The sequence below is a fragment of the Acipenser ruthenus genome, chromosome 7 (genome assembly GCF_902713425.1).
Source record: "Acipenser ruthenus chromosome 7, fAciRut3.2 maternal haplotype, whole genome shotgun sequence".
In the NCBI taxonomy this organism is placed as follows: Eukaryota; Metazoa; Chordata; class Actinopteri; order Acipenseriformes; family Acipenseridae; genus Acipenser; species Acipenser ruthenus.
Window position 1 is genome coordinate 27,033,310 of NC_081195.1, and position 18,767 is coordinate 27,052,076.

Consider the following 18,767-nt stretch of genomic DNA (forward strand, 5'->3'; position numbering starts at 1 on the left):
GACTAAGAAGATTATAGCCGGATAAAGAATAAATGCAACCGACCGCCTGACTTGTTGAAGCGTGCTGCTCATCTGTGAAAGTGTGTTAGCTGCTTTTAAAATGTATTTTAAAAGTGTAATTATCTATAGAGTGCCTTTCATACCACAGTAATACGATGTAATCCACAGTACAACAAAATAATCAACCTAAAAAAAACAGGAGATGAGTAAGAATGATCACACAACGTTGCAAAAATAAGTAAATACAATCAATAAAGACAATTCTGTTTGTCGGGTTAAAAAGGCAGTGAAATCAGTTTGTGTAGAACTGACTGAAGTCCTATCCATTTTAGAAAATATTTCATTTTGATATTTACTGTTATGTTATAATGAAATGTATCAAGGGCTTAGATGGCTTACTGCATTTTTTTTGAAGTAGCGAAGGCTGAATTCTCGTTGTTTGCTGGTTTATTTTTTCACTGGTGTTACAATGAGGCAGAACAACACAGTTCAGTGAGAAAGTGTTTAGGTTGGATCCTCATGGTAAAATCCAACAGAGAAAAGTTCCTTTTAAATGTTATTAAAACAATCATTTCGAACTACCAATAGGCTGAGTTAATTTGTAAGCAAACTAGTAAAACCTGAGCTTTTTAGCAATTCCTCAAACTTTCAGTACTTCTAAAAAAAAAAAAAAAAAAGACACGATGGGTTTTGATGCGTCACAAACGTTCGCTACAGTTTTAGTTTACTCACCAATTTAATGTGAAGGAGAAGCTTGAATTTGGGACAGTGCTATATCGAGTTCACAGTGCCGTATTGTATTGTTTGTTGGATTGTATTGTGTCTCGGTGTTGTGTTGTATTGTCTCAGTGTTGGATTGGATTTTATTTTCTCAGTGCTGTATTGTATTGTCTCAGTGTTGTGTTGTATTGTGTCTCAGTGTTGGAGTCTATTGTGTCTCAGTGTTGTGTTGTATTGCGTCTCACAGTGTTGTTTTGTGTTTGTGTTGCAGCTGGACCTGGTTGGGCAGAGTGTGTTTGATTTCATCCACCCCTGTGACCAGGAGGAGTTGAGAGACATCCTGACACCCAGACAGCGTGAGAGAGGGGATCGGAGGGGAGGGGAGAAGACACTGTGAGGGTTAGGGTTAGGGTCTGTGTGTGTATTGACAGGGTGATGTATTGACAGGTCTGTGTGTCTTGACAGATCTGTATGTAGTGACAGGTGTCTGTGCGTGTCTCTGTGTGTTGACAGGTCTCTGTATGTATTGGCAGGTCTGTGTGTGTGTATTGGCAGGTCTCTGTATGTATTGACAGGTCTGTGTGTGTATTGGCAGGTCTCTGTATGTATTGACAGGTCTGTGTGTGTATTGACAGGTCTCTGTATGTATTGACAGGTCTGTGTGTGTGTATTGACAGGTCTCTGTATGTATTGACAGGTCTGTGTGTGTGTATTGACAGGTCTCTGTATGTATTGACAGGTCTGTGTGTGTGTATTGACAGGTCTCTGTATGTATTGACAGGTCTGTGTGTCTGTATTGGCAGGTCTCTGTATGTATTGACAGGTCTGTGTGTGTGTATTGACAGGTCTCTGTATGTATTGACAGGTCTGTGTGTGTGTATTGGCAGGTCTCTGTATGTATTGACAGGTCTGTGTGTGTGTATTGACAGGTCTCTGTATGTATTGACAGGTCTGTGTGTGTGTATTGTCAGGTCTCTGTATGTATTGACAGGTCTGTGTGTGTGTATTGACAGGTCTCTGTATGTATTGACAGGTCTGTGTGTGTGTATTGACAGGTCTCTGTATGTATTGACAGGTCTGTGTGTCTGTATTGGCAGGTCTCTGTATGTATTGACAGGTCTGTGTGTGTGTATTGACAGGTCTCTGTATGTATTGACAGGTCTGTGTGTGTGTATTGGCAGGTCTCTGTATGTATTGGCAGGTGTTGGTAAGAAGCAGTCCCAGGATGTTCACACTGAGAGGAGTTTCTTCCTGAGGATGAAGAGCACCCTGACCAGCAGGGGGCGCACCCTCAGCTGCAAATCAGCAGCATGGAAGGTAGTGACACCCCTGACCCCTAACCTCACACTGACCCCTAACTACACTGTGCCTGTCTCTGACCAGCAGAGGGCACTCTCAGCCATCAGGTGAGCAGGATGCAAAGTACTGACCATAAAGCCAGTACCAGATTGTATTTATCATCCATTCGTTCTGAATACTTTAAACCCACCCCAACTACTGAGTGGCAGCAACTTCCTACATTTCTATTGTAGAATTGCACATGCTTGCGAGATTTAAAACGAGATTACAGTTAGAAACTGAGGATTGTTCTTGCTTCTGAGATTTAAAGATATATTGCCGTTAGATAGTGAGGATGTACACGCTTGTGGAATTTAAAACAATTGCAAATTGTGGTGAAATCTAAAAAAAAAAAATGCCAAGACACACAAACTTCAGAAGAATGTGTCCGTGGCCATGAGGATATCGTTGTGGAAGACAGCAAAGGAAAGAAGGGACAAGCGTGCAGGTACTGTCCACTTATTACACATAGTGTGACAGAAAAACAGCCCAGAATTTTGGAAAGTAACCGGAAAGAATAATTTCATACAGTATATACAAAGCGAAAGCCCCCCCAAAAAAACGATTTATTAAACTAAATTATTAAACACAGAAAAACAGAAAGCCAAATTATGAAGCACTGTTGAATGGGTTAAATATGACAATAGGTCATTTATTTTAACCCCTCTTGTCTGTCTATCAAAACAAATAACCCACCTCTCTCGCTCTTGCTCTCTCGCTCGCTCTCTCTGTCTCTCTGTCTCTCTGTCTCTCTGTCTCTCTCTCTCGCTCTCTCTCTCCAGGTGCTGCAGTGTTCGGGACACATCCACACGTACAGCTCTGCGGAGCCCCTCCTCACCTGCCTCACTGTGCTGTGTGAGCCCATCCCTGACCCCTCACGCATCGACTTCCCCCTGGACAGGAGCGCCTTCCTGAGCCAGCACAGCATGGACCTGTGCTTCACTCAGTGTGACGAGAGGTGAGCTGAACCACAACCACAAACCCCAACACCAGCAGAGAGGAGCAGGGAGGAGGGAGAGTGCATTGTGCAGCAAGCAGAGAGGAACGAGAGAGAGGAGGGAGAGTACTGTGCAACAAGCAGAGAGGAACGAGAGAGAGGAGGGAGAGTGCACTGTGCAGCAAGCAGAGAGGAACGAGAGAGAGGAGGGAGAGTGTGCTGTGCAACAAGCAGAGAGGAACGAGAGAGAGGAGGGAGAGTGCACTGTGCAGCAAGCAGAGAGGAACGAGAGAGAGGAGGGAGAGTGCACTGTGCAGCAAGCAGAGAGGAACGAGAGAGAGGAGGGAGAGTACTGTTCAGCAAGCAGAGAGGAATGAGAGAGGAGGGAGAGTGCAGCAAGCAGAGAGGAGGGAGAGAGGAGGGAGAGTGTACTGTGTGCAACAAGCAGAGAGGTGGGAGAGTGTACTGTGTGCAGCAAGCAGAGAGGAATGAGAGGAGGGAGAGTGCTGTGCAACAAGCAGAGAGGAATGAGAGAGGAGGGAGAGTGTGCTGTGTGCAACAAGCAGAGAGGAACGAGAGAGGAGGGAGAGTGCTGTGCAGCAAGCAGAGAGGAATGAGAGGAGGGAGAGTGCTGTGCAACAAGCAGAGAGGAATGAGAGAGGAGGGAGAGTGTGCTGTGTGCAGCAAGCAGAGAGGAACGAGAGAGGAGGGAGAGTGTGCTGTGCAGCAAGCAGAGAGGAGGGAGAGTGTACTGTGCAACAAGCAGAGAGGAACGAGAGAGAGGAGGGAGAGTGTGCTGTGCAACAAGCAGAGAGGAACGAGAGAGGAGGGAGAGTGTACTGTGCAACAAGCAGAGAGGAGGGAGAGTGTACTGTGTGCAACAAGCAGAGAGGAACGAGAGAGGAGGGAGAGTACTGTGCAACAAGTAGAGAGGAGGGAGAGAGGAGGGAGCGTGTGCTGTGCAGCAAGCAGAGAGGAGGGAGAGAGAGGAGGGAGAGTGTACTGTGTGCAACAAGCAGAGAGGAACGAGAGAGGAGGGAGAGTACTGTGCAACAAGCAGAGAGGAGGGAGAGTGTGCTGTGCAGCAAGCAGAGAGGAACGAGAGAGGAGGGAGAGTACTGTGCAACAAGCAGAGAGGAGGGAGAGTGTGCTGTGCAGCAAGCAGAGAGGAACGAGAGAGAGGGAAAGAAGGGAATGGAGTGGAGAGAGAAAGGGAGTAAAAGAAAAATAAAGAAATCAACATAGAAAGGAAAGAAAATGAAAGTAGCCCACACGTGACCTGACCTCTCCCCCCGCAGTGCTGTTGAAGGGGCAGGTCTGCACTGGTCACTATCGCTTCCTGGTCAAGCATGGCGGCTTCGTGTGGGCCGAGACTCAGGCCACTGTCCTCTACAGCAGCAAGAGCACCCTGCCCGAGGCCGTGGTGTGCATCAACTTCATCCTCCGGTAGTGACCCCTCACCTCTGAACCCGTTAGTGTATGTGTGTGTGTGTGTCTCTCTGTATCTTTGCATGTGAACTGTGTGTGGGTTTTTATCAGCCCCTGTCCCGTCCCCCCTCTCTCTCTCTCAGTGGGGTGCAGGACTCGGGGGTCGTGTTCTCAGTTGAGCAGATGGAGCGACCCCTGACCCCCAAGTCTGAGCCTGACAGTGTTGCCATGGAGACAAGTGCAGCGGTGTTCCTCAAACTGAAGGAGAGCCCGGAGGAGCTGACCCAGCTAGCGCCCTCCGCAGGGGACAGTGTGGAACCACTCACAGGTACAGAATACACTCGCCTGCCCCTGCCCTGCTGTATTGTATGATTTTCTCAGTGCAGTTGCATAGGGGTCAGGTGAATATTAACCATTTAACTGCAGTGATCAGAGAGGCTCTTTTTCTTTCTCTCTCTCTCTCCAGACTCCTCTGAGCTGAAGATGTTCTCTTTCCTGCCTGCTCGGGGCTCCTCCCCCCCCCTGCGGCCCCCCAGGACCTCTGCACCCCAGAGCTGCGGCAGCTCCTCGCCCCCATCTTCGACCCCGTCGCCATGGAGACCAGACCCTCCCTCACACCAGTGAGTCCATGTGCACTGAACACGCTAACGAAGCGCTAACCAGAGAGGGAGGGGGAGAGATGGGGGGGATAGAGGAGAGGTGGGTAGACGGGGAGAGAGGGAGGGTACACTAGGGCTCTCAGTGAGTAAAGTTAATCGCAGAGAGAGACGGGGAGAGGGAGAGGGAGTTGAGTCATTGATTCTTGTTCTATGGATTAAACCTTGCTGTGGAGACCTCTGGATTCTTTATGATGTCACACAGACTGCTGCAAGCCGGCCATTGAAATATATGAATAATAAACTTTGTTTGGAGCCCCCACACATAGGGAAGCTTTCTATACCTTTCGAAACACTGAGACGCCTCATCAATTCTTGACAAACGTTTTTCAATTCTGAAAGATATTGAAATAGACTACTTCTAGTCGAAACGTTTGCCTTTGAATTTATTAAGTTTCAGTATTTCTATATACTTAGAGTATAAACGTCTGTCATTGAATTTACAGCGGAGACACTGAGACTCAGAGACTTCCAGTGGAAATGTCTGTCACTGAATCATTGGGTTTCCTGCAGTGTTTCTGATTCAATGTTGTGTTGGGGTCCAGGCTCGCTCACTGACCAGCCTCGCTCACTGACCAGCCTCGCTCACTGACCAGGCTCGCTCACTGACCAGGCTCGCTCACTGACCAGGCTCGCTCACTGACCAGCCTCACTCACTGACCAGGCTCGCTCACTGACCAGGCTCCTCTAGTTTGAGCTGCTGGGTGTCTGTGCCCCCGCTATGCTGCAGTTAGTCTCTTTCACATGGTCCTGTTAAAATCTTTATAAAGGGCTTTAGATGGGAAAGTCGATTTGTAGAGGCATTTTTGTGGGAGGCATTTGGATGTGTTGAATGGGAGTAAATTGGACCATTTGTTCTGTTTTGTTAATATAACTGCTAACCCTACTCCCATCCCCTCTCAGAGTTACAGCCTCTCTTTCCATATGGACGAGGTTGAGAAATTCTTCGCCGTGAGGAAGGAGGGCGAGGCTCCGCCCACGACTGCACCCTGGGTAACGAGTGTTAGTCCCACACAGAGCTAGCACTGAATAACACTGTGTGAACCCTGCATAGAACTACAGCAGCTGCACAGCATGGTGTCTGTATACAGTTGTGAGATTCACTGCGCTGGCATTGCCTGCTGTGTGCTGGGCAGAGCCTCGCTGTACTCTCCTGTACCCAGGGCAATGCTGACAGGACCATGCTGTAGGGTTGTGGTATTATTCATAGTTAGCCAATATCAAATATCCTAAGCCCTGTTTATTAAGTTATTTAATATGAACTATTAAATATCAATAAGTCTTGAACCAATGATATCCACGGTTACTGATGGAACAAAACCAACACAGTTTATTGCAAGTATTTCTCTAGATGTGAAATATTAGTCCTCTAGCTTCAACAGTTACAAGATAATTGATCACCTGACCTGGGAGGACTCCTCACAGCAACCTGGAGATTGACAGTCTGGGGAAACCTCCTCGTTTCTATAGGTGCAGCTCTATGGCATTACGTCACTCCTGTAGCTATGCATTTTAACACACAGTTCTAATATGATAAAGCAGATGGGTTCTGCTACATCTGAGGTCATTCTCTTTCCCCCTCGGGGGCCCAGCATTCACTCAGGGAGTAATACCTTATATGGTCAAGACCACAAACTATTTCAATAGAACAGGATGCATTACCGGGGCGGCACGGTGTTGTAGTGGTTAGCGCTGCTGCCTCACAGCGCCAGGGTCCTAGGTTCGAATCCTAGGGTACTGTCTGTGTGGAGTTTGCATGTTCTCCCCGTGTTTGCGTGGATTTTCTCCCACAGTCCAAAGACATGCTGTCCAGGTTGATTGGTCACTCTAAATTGCCCTCTGTGTGAGTGTGTGTGTGTGTGTGGTGCCCTGCGATGGACTGGCGTCCTGTCCAGGGTGTAGTCTCTCCTTGCGCCCTGTGTATGCCGGGTTAGGCTCCGGCTCACCGTGACCCTGTAAAGGAGTACGCGGTTAATGATAATGGATGGATGGATGGATGGAGGATGCATTTCTCACAGAATGTTCCTCGTGAGAGAACAGATACATTTTATCTTCACTTACCTTCTGTACCCGAAAACAGGTACAGGTTTAAATCTGTGCCTTCTACACAGAACCAGCAGGGATATCTGTGCCTTCTACACAGAACCAGCATTGATATCAGTGCCTTCTATACAGAACCAGCATTGATATCAGTGCCTTCTATACAGAACCAGCATTGATGTTCCTTTTAACCCTTCAACACTGTAAAGCCCTGTGTAGAGTAAAGATCTAATCTACCTGCACTGTACTCTACACAGGGCAGTGCTTGTGATATAACACTGTAAAACCCTGGACAGAACTACAGCAGCTACCCAAGTTTTAATCAAGTGTTCTGGTATTGCCTGCTGTGTGCTGGGCAGAGCCTTGCTGTGGGCAGCAGTCTGGAGTAGTGGTTAGGGCTCTGGACTCTTGACCAGAGGGTCGTGGGTTCAATCCCCGGTGGGGGACACTGCTGCTGTACCCTTGAGCAAGGTATTTTACCTAGGTTGCTCCAGTAAAAACCCAACTGTATAAATGGGTAATTGTATGTAAAAATAATGTGATATCTTGTAACAATTGTAAGTCGCCCTGGATAGGGGCGTCTGCTAAGAAGTAAATAATAATAATAATAATAATAATAATACTATATAGAAGTACAGCAGCTAACCACACAGAGGTGTCTGTCTCTGTGTTTCAATGTTGTGATGTGTGTTTCAGTGCAGTGTCCTGTGTGTCTCAGTGTAGTGATGTGTGTGTTTCAGTGCAGTGTCCTGTGTGTCTCAGTGTAGTGATGTGTGTGTTTCAGTGCAGTGTCCTGTGTGTCTCAGTGTAGTGATGTGTGTGTTTCAGTGCAGTGTCCTGTGTGTCTCAGTGTAGTGATGTGTGTGTTTCAGTGCAGTGTCCTGTGTGTCTCAGTGTAGTGATGTGTGTGTTTCAGTGCAGTGTCCTGTGTGTCTCAGTGTAGTGATGTGTGTGTTTCAGTGCAGTGTCCTGTGTGTCTCAGTGTAGTGATGTGTGTGTTTCAGTGCAGTGTCCTGTGTGTCTCAGTGTAGTGATGTGTGGGTGTTTCTGTTTCAGGAGTGTGAAGGTCTCGATCTGGACATGCTGGCCCCCTACATCTCGATGGACGATGACTTCCAGAGCCAGAGCCCCCCCGCAGCGGCACCGCCAAGAAACGGTACTCACCCCCCCTTCACACACGCACACACTCACACAGATACACACGCACACACTCACACAGATACACACACACACACGCACACACACACAGCCAAGAAACGGTACTCACACACTCACACACGTACACAGATACACACACACACACACACACAGCCAAGAAACGGTACTCACCCCCCCTTCACACACTCACACACTCACAGATACACACACACACACACGCACACACTCACACAGATACACACACACACACACACACACACACACAGCCAAGAAACGGTACTCACACACTCACACACGTACACAGATACACACACACACACACACACAGCCAAGAAACGGTACTCACCCCCCCTTCACACACTCACACACTCACACAGATACACACACACACACACGCACACACTCACACAGATACACACACACACACACACACAGCCAAGAAACGGTACTCACACACTCACACACGCACACAGATACACACACACACACACACACACAGCCAAGAAACGGTACTCACCCCCCCTTCACACACTCACACAGATACACACACACACACGCACACACTCACACAGATACACACACACACACACACACACACACACACACACACCGCCAAGAAACGGTACTCACCCCCCCTTCACACACGCACACACTCACACAGATACACACACACACACGCACACACTCACACAGATACACACACACACGCACACACACACACACACACCCCGCCAAGAAACGGTACTCACCCCCCCTTCACACACGCACACACGCACACACTCACACAGATACACACACACACGCACACACTCACACAGATACACACACACACACACGCACACACACACAGCCAAGAAACGGTACTCACCCCCCCTTCACACACGCACACACTCACACAGATACACACACACACGCACACACTCACACAGATACACACACACACACACACACGCACACACACACAGCCAAGAAACGGTACTCACACACTCACACACGCACACAGATACACACACACACAGCCAAGAAACGGTACTCGCCCCCCCTTCACACACTCACACAGATACACACACACACACACCCCGCCAAGAAACGGTACTCACACACGCACACACGCACACACTCACACAGATACACACACACACACAGACACACACACACACCCCGCCAAGAAACGGTACTCACCCCCCCACCTTCACACACACACAGCCAGTGTTCGAATTATGGGACAATAAGTAGGGGGCCCTAAAATGTGAGCCCCACTGCTGATAGAGATACACAGAGATCCTGCACACTGCTGATAGAGGAGAGACACAGAGATCCTGCACACTGCTGATGGAGGAGATACACAGAGATCCTGCACACTGCTGATAGAGGAGATACACAGAGATCCTGCACACTGCTGACAGAGGAGATACACAGAGATCCTGCACACTGCTGGTAGAGGAGATACACAGAGATCCTGCACACTGCTGATAGAGGAGATACACAGAGATCCTGCACACTGCTGATAGAGGAGATACACAGAGATCCTGCACACTGCTGATATAGATGATACACAGAGATCCTGCACACTGCTGATAGAGGAGATACACAGAGATCCTGCACACTGCTGATAGAGGAGATACACAGAGATCCTGCACACTGCTGACAGAGGAGATACACAGAGATCCTGCACACTGCTGATAGAGGAGAGACACAGAGATCCTGCACACTGCTGATAGAGGAGAGACACAGAGATCCTGCACACTGCTGATAGAGGAGATACACAGAGATCCTGCACACTGCTGATAGAGGAGAGACACAGAGATCCTGCACACTGCTGATAGAGGAGAGACACAGAGATCCTGCACACTGCTGATAGAGGAGATACACAGAGATCCTGCACACTGCTGATAGAGGAGATACACAGAGATCCTGCACACTGCTGATAGAGGAGATACACAGAGATCCTGCACACTGCTGATAGAGGAGATACACAGAGATCCTGCACACTGCTGATAGAGGAGATACACAGAGATCCTGCACACTGCTGATAGAGGAGATACACAGAGATCCTGCACACTGCTGATATAGATGATACACAGAGATCCTGCACACTGCTGATAGATACAGAGATCCTGCACACTGCTGATAGAGGAGAGACACAGAGATCCTGCACACTGCTGATGGAGGAGATACACAGAGATCCTGCACACTGCTGAGAGATACACAGAGATCCTGCACACTGCTGATAGAGGAGATACACAGAGATCCTGCACACTGCTGATAGAGAGACACAGAGATCCTGCACACTGCTGGTAGAGGAGAGACACAGAGATCCTGCACACTGCTGATAGAGGAGAGACACAGAGATCCTGCACACTGCTGATAGAGGAGATACACAGAGATCCTGCACACTGCTGATAGAGGAGATACACAGAGATCCTGCACACTGCTGATAGAGGAGAGACACAGAGATCCTGTACACTGCTGATAGAGGAGAGACACAGAGATCCTGTACACTGCTGATAGAGGAGAGACACAGAGATCCTGCACACTGCTGATAGAGGAGAGACACAGAGATCCTGCACACTGCTGATAGAGGAGAGACACAGAGATCCTGCACACTGCTGATAGAGGAGAGACACAGAGATCCTGCACACTGCTGATAGAGGAGAGACACAGAGATCCTGCACACTGCTGATAGAGGAGAGACACAGAGATCCTGCACACTGCTGATAGAGGAGAGACACAGAGATCCTGCACACTGCTGATAGAGGAGATACACAGAGATCCTGCACACTGCTGATAGAGGAGATACACAGAGATCCTGCACACTGCTGATAGAGGAGAGACACAGAGATCCTGTACACTGCTGATAGAGGAGAGACACAGAGATCCTGTACACTGCTGATAGAGGAGATACACAGAGATCCTGCACACTGCTGATAGAGGAGAGACACAGAGATCCTGCACACTGCTGATAGAGGAGAGACACAGAGATCCTGCACACTGCTGATAGAGGAGAGACACAGAGATCCTGCACACTGCTGATAGAGGAGATACTCCTGCCACCTCATTCAAAGTGCAGAGTAGAGGCCTTTCGATACTGGTACTGGTATATTATCTAGGTAAAGTACCTTGCTCAAGGGTACAGCAGCAATGTCCCCCACCTGGGATTGAACCCACGACCCTCCGGCCAAGAGTCCAGAGCCCTAACCACTATCAATATAATATATATATATATATATATATATATATATATATATATATATATATATATATACTTGCATAAGTATTCCCCCCCCTTGGACTTTTCCACATGTTGTAGTGTTACAACCTGGAATTAAAATGGATTTAATTAGGATTTTAAGTCACTGATCTACACAAAATAGTCCATAATGTCGAAGTGGGGAAAAAAAAAAATCTACATATTTTTCAAAATTATTTGCAAATAGAAAACTGAAGTGTCTTGATTGCATAAGTATTCACCCCCTTTGCTGTGACACCCCTAAATAAGCTCTGGTACAACCAATTCCCTTCAGAAGTCACATAATTACTTGAATGGAGTCCACCTGTGTGCAATTAAAGTGTCACATGATCTCAGATTAAATACACCTGTTTCTGGAAGGTCCCAGAGTTTGTTAGAGAGCAAATCTAAACAAACAGCATCATTAAGACCAAGGAGCTATCAAAACAAGTCCGGGATCAAGTTCTGGAGAAGCACCAATCAGGGTTGGGTTATAAAAAAATATCCCAAACTTTGAACATCCCCCGGAGCACCGTTAAATCCATTATTAAAAAATGGAAAGAATATGGCACAACCGCGACTCTGCCTAGAGAAGGCCGTCCAACAAAACTCAGTGACCAGGTAAGGAGGGCATTAGTCAGAGAAGCAACCAAGAGGCCAATGGTAACTCTGAAGGAGCTGGAGAGATCCACAGCTGAGATGGGAGAAACCGTCCATGGGACAACTATAACCCGGACGCTCCACAAAGCTGGGCTTTATGGAAGAGTGGCGAGAAGAAAGCCATTGCTGAAAAAAAACCATATCAAATCCCGTTTGGATTTTGCCAAAAGGCATGTGGGAGACACAGCAAACGTGGAAAAAGGTTCTCTGGTCTGATGAGACCAAAATTGGCCTTTTGGCCTTAGCGCAAAACGCTATGTGTGGCGCAAAGCCAACACTGCTCATCACCCTGAGAACACCATCCCCACGGTGAAGCATGGTGGTGGCAGCATCATGTTATGGGGATGCTTTTCATCAGCAGGGACTGGGAAACTGGTCAGGATTGAGGGCAAGATGGATGGAGCCAAATACAGGGAAATTCTAGAGGAAAACCTGTTTCAGTCTGCAAGAGACCTGGGACTGGGGCGGAGGTTCACCTTCCAGCAGGACAATGACCCTAAACACACAGTCAAAGCTACACTGGAGTGGTTTAAAAACAAGAACCTGAATGTCTTAGAATGGCCCAGTTAAAGCCCAGACCTCAATCCGATTGAGAATCTGTGGCAAGACTTGAAAAATTGCTGTTCACCAACGGTCCCCATCCAACTTGACAGAGCTTGAGCAATTTTGCCAAGAAGAACGACCAAAAATTGCAGGATCCAGATGTGCAAAGCTGGTAGAGACTTACCCAAAAAGCTGTAATTGCTGCCAAAGGTGCTTCTACCAAGTATTGACTCAGGGGGGTGAATACAAATGTCTTTTTATTTTGTTTATTTAACTTTTGTGTCATGATTAAAAATATTTTGCACCTTCAAAGTGTTAAGTATGTTGTGTAAATCAAATGGTAAAAATCCCAATGAAATAAATTAATGTGGAAAAGTCCAAGGGGGGTGAATACTATATATATATATATATATATATATATATATATATATATATATATATATATATATATATATATAATATTTTTTGTACATTTAATACATTATCTTTGGCAATACTTGTATGACTTATCATGCCAGTGAAAGGAACTCATTGACACTGCAGGTGTGGGAGAGGGGAGAAGGGAGAAGCACAGGTCTCAGATGAAACACAATCCAGGGGGTGGTTAAATTCTTGTATTGGAGTGACCTGTGCTCACTGTCTGACAGTCTTGAAAATGCCTGACAGTTTTGGTTTAATACTGTAGTAGCACCATTGAAGAAAGGGCAACATTTCAGTGTGATAATAACAGTTCATCTCTCTCTCTCTTCTCCTCCTCCTCCTCCTCCTCCTCCTCTCTCCTCACCCCTAATAAGCAGTTTCCTGTCCTGCCCTCTGGATTCAAAAGCCCTCCTAGACCCACCTCTCTGCCTGATTGGATGATGACGGGACCCACCACGTCCACACGTTCCACTGACCCCGCCCTCTGATTGATCACTCGGACTGCCTGGCTGAACTTCGGATTGGTCAGCAGCTCGTGTTTCAATTGGATAATCCTGGCAGCACCGCAGTACGTTGATTACAACTGAGCTTGCTACTTTTCAACGTTTATTTCAGGGCTCACAGCACACTGAAATGAATCCCGCCCCTTCTAGAGTACCTGACTGGTTCTTCATTGAGAAACCTTGTTAATTATACAACAGCTTTCACCACTCTGTTTAGGAGCTGAGCTAGGATTGGGTGGGCGGAGCTATCCACAGAGACCCATAAGAAAGCGACAGGTTTCATTAACACCTGTTCCATTTGATTTTCCTCAGCTTGGATATCTCTTCCCCGGCTGCATTCGCATAGCTGCTGGTCCAAAGCAGAGAATAAACTGAGAACGATGGCATTGAGCACAAAGCACCAGCAACCAACCAACTGCACAGTCACTGAGAACGATGGCACTGATCAGCACAGCACCAGCAACCAACCTGCTGCACAGTCACTGAGAACGATGGCACTGATCAGCACAGCACCAGCAACCCGCTGCACAGTCACTGAGAATGATGGCACTGATCAGCAAAGCACGAGCAACCAACCCGCTGCACAGTCACTGAGAACGATGGCACTGATCAGCACAGCACCAGCAACCAACCTGCTGCACAGTCACTGAGAACGATGGCACTGATCAGCACAGCACCAGCAACCCGCTGCACAGTCACTGAGAACGATGGCACTGATCAGCAAAGCACGAGCAACCAACCTGCTGCACAGTCACTGAGAACGATGGCATTGATCAGCAAAGCACCAGCAACCCACCCACTGCACAGTCACTGAGAACGATGGCACTGATCAGCAAAGCACGAGCAACCAACCCGCTGCACACAGTCACTGAGAACGATGGCACTGATCAGCAAAGCACCAGCAACCAACCCACTGCACACAGTCACTGAGAACGATGGCATTGATCAGCAAAGCACCAGCAACCAACCAGCTGCACAGTCACTGAGAACGATGGCACTGATCAGCACAGCACCAGCAACCAACCCACTGCACAGTCACTGAGAACGATGGCACTGATCAGCACAGCACCAGCAACCCGCTGCACAGTCACTGAGAACGATGGCACTGATCAGCAAAGCACCAGCAACCAACCCACTGCACAGTCACTGAGAACGATGGCATTGATTAGCACAGCACCAGCAACCAACCCACTGCACAGTCACTGAGAACGATGGCACTGATCAGCACAGCACCAGCAACCTGCTGCACAGTCACTGAGAACGATGGCACTGATCAGCAAAGCACGAGCAACCAACCCACTGCACAGTCACTGAGAACGATGGCATTGATCAGCACAGCACCAGCAACCTGCTGCACAGTCACTGAGAACGATGGCACTGATCAGCAAAGCACGAGCAACCAACCCACTGCACAGTCACTGAGAACGATGGCACTGATCAGCAAAGCACGAGCAACCAACCTGCTGCACAGTCACTGAGAACGATGGCACTGATCAGCAAAGCACGAGCAACCAACCCGCTGCACAGTCATTGAGAACGATGGCATTGATCAGCAAAGCACCAGCAACCAACCCACCCACTGCACAGTCACTGAGAACGATGGCATTGATCAGCACAGCACCAGCAACCCGCTGCACAGTCACTGAGAACGATGGCATTGATCAGCAAAGCACCAGCAACCAACCCACTGCACAGTCATTGAGAACGATGGCACTGATCAGCAAAGCACAAGCAACCAACCCACTGCACAGTCACTGAGAACGATGGCACTGATCAGCAAAGCACCAGCAACCAACCCACCCACTGCACAGTCACTGAGAACGATGGCATTGATCAGCACAGCACCAGCAACCAACCCACTGCACAGTCACTGAGAACGATGGCACTGATCAGCAAAGCACCAGCAACCAACCCACTGCACAGTCACTGAGAACGATGGCATTGATCAGCAAAGCACGAGCAACCAACCCGCTGCACAGTCACTGAGAACGATGGCACTGATCAGCAAAGCACCAGCAACCCACCCGCTGCACAGTCACTGAGAACGATGGCATTGATCAGCAAAGCACGAGCAACCAACCCGCTGCACAGTCACTGAGAACGATGGCACTGATCAGCAAAGCACGAGCAACCAACCCGCTGCACAGTCACTGAGAACGATGGCACTGATCAGCAAAGCACGAGCAACCAACCCGCTGCACAGTCACTGAGAACGATGGCACTGATCAGCAAAGCACGAGCAACCAACCTGCTGCACAGTCACTGAGAACGATGGCATTGATCAGCAAAGCACGAGCAACCAACCCGCTGCACAGTCACTGAGAACGATGGCATTGATCAGCAAAGCACGAGCAACCAACCCGCTGCACAGTCACTGAGAACGATGGCATTGATCAGCAAAGCACGAGCAACCAACCCACTGCACAGTCACTGAGAACGATGGCATTGATCAGCAAAGCACGAGCAACCAACCCGCTGCACAGTCACTGAGAACGATGGCACTGATCAGCAAAGCACCAGCAACCAACCCGCTGCACAGTCAGTGAGAACGATGGCACTGATCAGCAAAGCACCAGCAACCAACCCACTGCACAGTCACTGAGAACGATGGCATTGATCAGTATTGACGTTGAGAGACTCTGTACCTCGTACCTCCTTTCTGAGCTCGAACCCAGGATGAGTTTTGCAAAGATAGAAAGTAAAGGGACTGGGTCGACAGGGTAGAGTGAACAACACCACAGTACTGGGCTTGTTTGAGTCGATTTGCAGATCCACAGAGTGATGCAGCTCAGAGTTTCAAACCAGCAGATCCACAGAGTGATGCAGGTCAGAATTACAAACCAGCAGATCCACAGCGTGATGCAGCTCAGAGTTACAAACCAGCAGATCCACAGCGTGATGCAGCTTAGAGTTACAAACCAGCAGATCCACAGCGTGATGCAGCTGTTACAAACCAGCAGATCCACAGCGTGATGCAGCTCAGTTACAAACCAGCAGATCCACAGCGTGATGCAGCTTAGAGTTACAAACCAGCAGATCCACAGCGTGATGCAGCTGTTACAAACCAGCAGATCCACAGCGTGATGCAGCTCAGTTACAAACCAGCAGATCCACAGCGTGATGCAGCTCAGTTACAAACCAGCAGATTCACAGCGTGATGCAGCTCAGTTACAAACCAGCAGATCCACAGCGTGATGCAGCTCAGAGTTACAAACCAGCAGATCCACAGCGTGATGCAGCTCAGAGTTACAAACCAGCAGATCCACAGCGTGATGCAGCTCAGTTACAAACCAGCAGATCCACAGCGTGATGCAGCTCAGAGTTACAAACCAGCAGATCCACAGCGTGATGCAGTTCAGTTACAAACCAGCAGATCCACAGCGTGAAGCAGCTCAGAGTTTCAAACCAGCAGATCCACAGCGTGATGCAGCTCAGCACACTTTAATGAGCAAGACATGACATTTTAACAGTTTATTAAGCTTATTTTACTTATTTCCTTTTTAGTGAGTGCTGTAGTGCTGTTCATTTTTTTAACAGTATTATCTATTTTTTGAATACATTTAATTGTCGCCAATGGTTTTTATACCCCGGTTTTCTCCCCAGTTGTTATTTGTATCGGGAAACGGAGGCTGTCACGCGCTCCTTCCAATCCGTCATTTTTCGTACTGCAGATCCACAGCAAGGCCACCAGACCTATAGTGCCGGAGGACAACACAGATCTGATGGCTGCACTGCAGAACCGCAGGAGACACAAAGGGCTGGTGCGCGGTGAACCGCGGATTCCCTGCCGACCGAAGCCCTCCCTACCTTGGCGGCGCTCGCCCAATTGTGCCCCACCCCCTAGGAACCCCTGGTCACAGTCCGCAAATGACATAGACTGGATTCAAACCTGCGATCTCCAGGCTATAGGGCGCATCCTGCACTCCACACGGAGCGCCTTTACTGGATGCGCCACTCGGGAGCCCATTTAACAGTCTTATATAAAACGAACTGCAGATAAATTTAAAACAACACAGAATATATCCTGTTCATACTTACGCATGCGTGATTTCGATTGAGTGGACAGGATCTCTAGGGTGGGTGAAGCAGGTGTCTGGCGCTTTGTGCTGCTCATGAACTTCGCTTGTTGTATAATTGAATACTAATTATTATTAATATTTCGTCATTTAGCAGACGCTTTTATCCAAAGCGACTTAGAGAGAAAACACAAGAGTCTATGGAGTGCAAAACGACAAAAAGTTATACCGAATCCCTTTGGATATTTTTAATGTTGGATTTAATAAAAGCGTTTATCATTGTTAGTAGTTATTATAGTTTTATCTTGAGGTAAACATTTTAAATGGCACACATAATTATGCAGAGATGGGAAGTAAATGTTATCGTAAAACACATTTACATGCACACTGTTTTGTATTATTTATACTAACTTTGCCGAATAGAAAGCGAATACGACTGTTTCCAAAGAGATTACCAAATACTTGTCTTTTTAATTCTGTGCATCCAAATACTTGTAATTAAAAGTTTTAAGAATTAAGCCTACTGTTTGTTATTCTGTCCTAAACTAGCAGTTTGTCACCCAAACTGTTGTGACATTAAATTATTTATTAAATAAACAGGGAGGAAAAGAAATAAGAACATAAGAAAGTTTACAAACGAGAGGAGGCCATTCTGCCCATCTTGCTCGTTTGGTTATTAGTAGATTATTGATCCCAGAATCTCATCAAGCAGCTTCTTGAAGGATCCCAGGGTGTCAGCTTCAACAACATTACTGGGGAATTGGTTCCAGACCCTCACAATTCTCTGTGTAAAAAAGTGCCTCCTATTTTCTGTTCTGAATGCCCCTTTATCTAATCTCCATTTGTGACCCCTGGTCCTTGTTTCTTTTTTCAGGTCAAAAAAGTCCCCTGGGTCGACATTGTCTATACCTTTTAGGATTTTGAATGAAGACTGAATAGATTCATTTCTTTTAGCCTGTCTGCATACGACATGCCTTTTAAACCCGGGATAATTCTGGTTGCTCTTCTTTGCACTTGTAGCAGGTAAGACAACTGCTACTAACAACCTAATTGCGTGTCAATTGTAACCAATTTAATGTACCTTATAAAAGCTGTGTTCCATTGACTGCTCTTCACCAC

General features: G+C 47.6%; 1 pseudogene; it reads left to right on the top strand.

Annotated features, from left to right (window-relative positions):
• Nucleotides 1-469: 469 nt before the first annotated feature.
• Nucleotides 470-13,978, top strand: LOC131737577 (hypoxia-inducible factor 1-alpha-like; annotated as a pseudogene).
• Nucleotides 13,979-18,767: the final 4,789 nt, after the last annotated feature.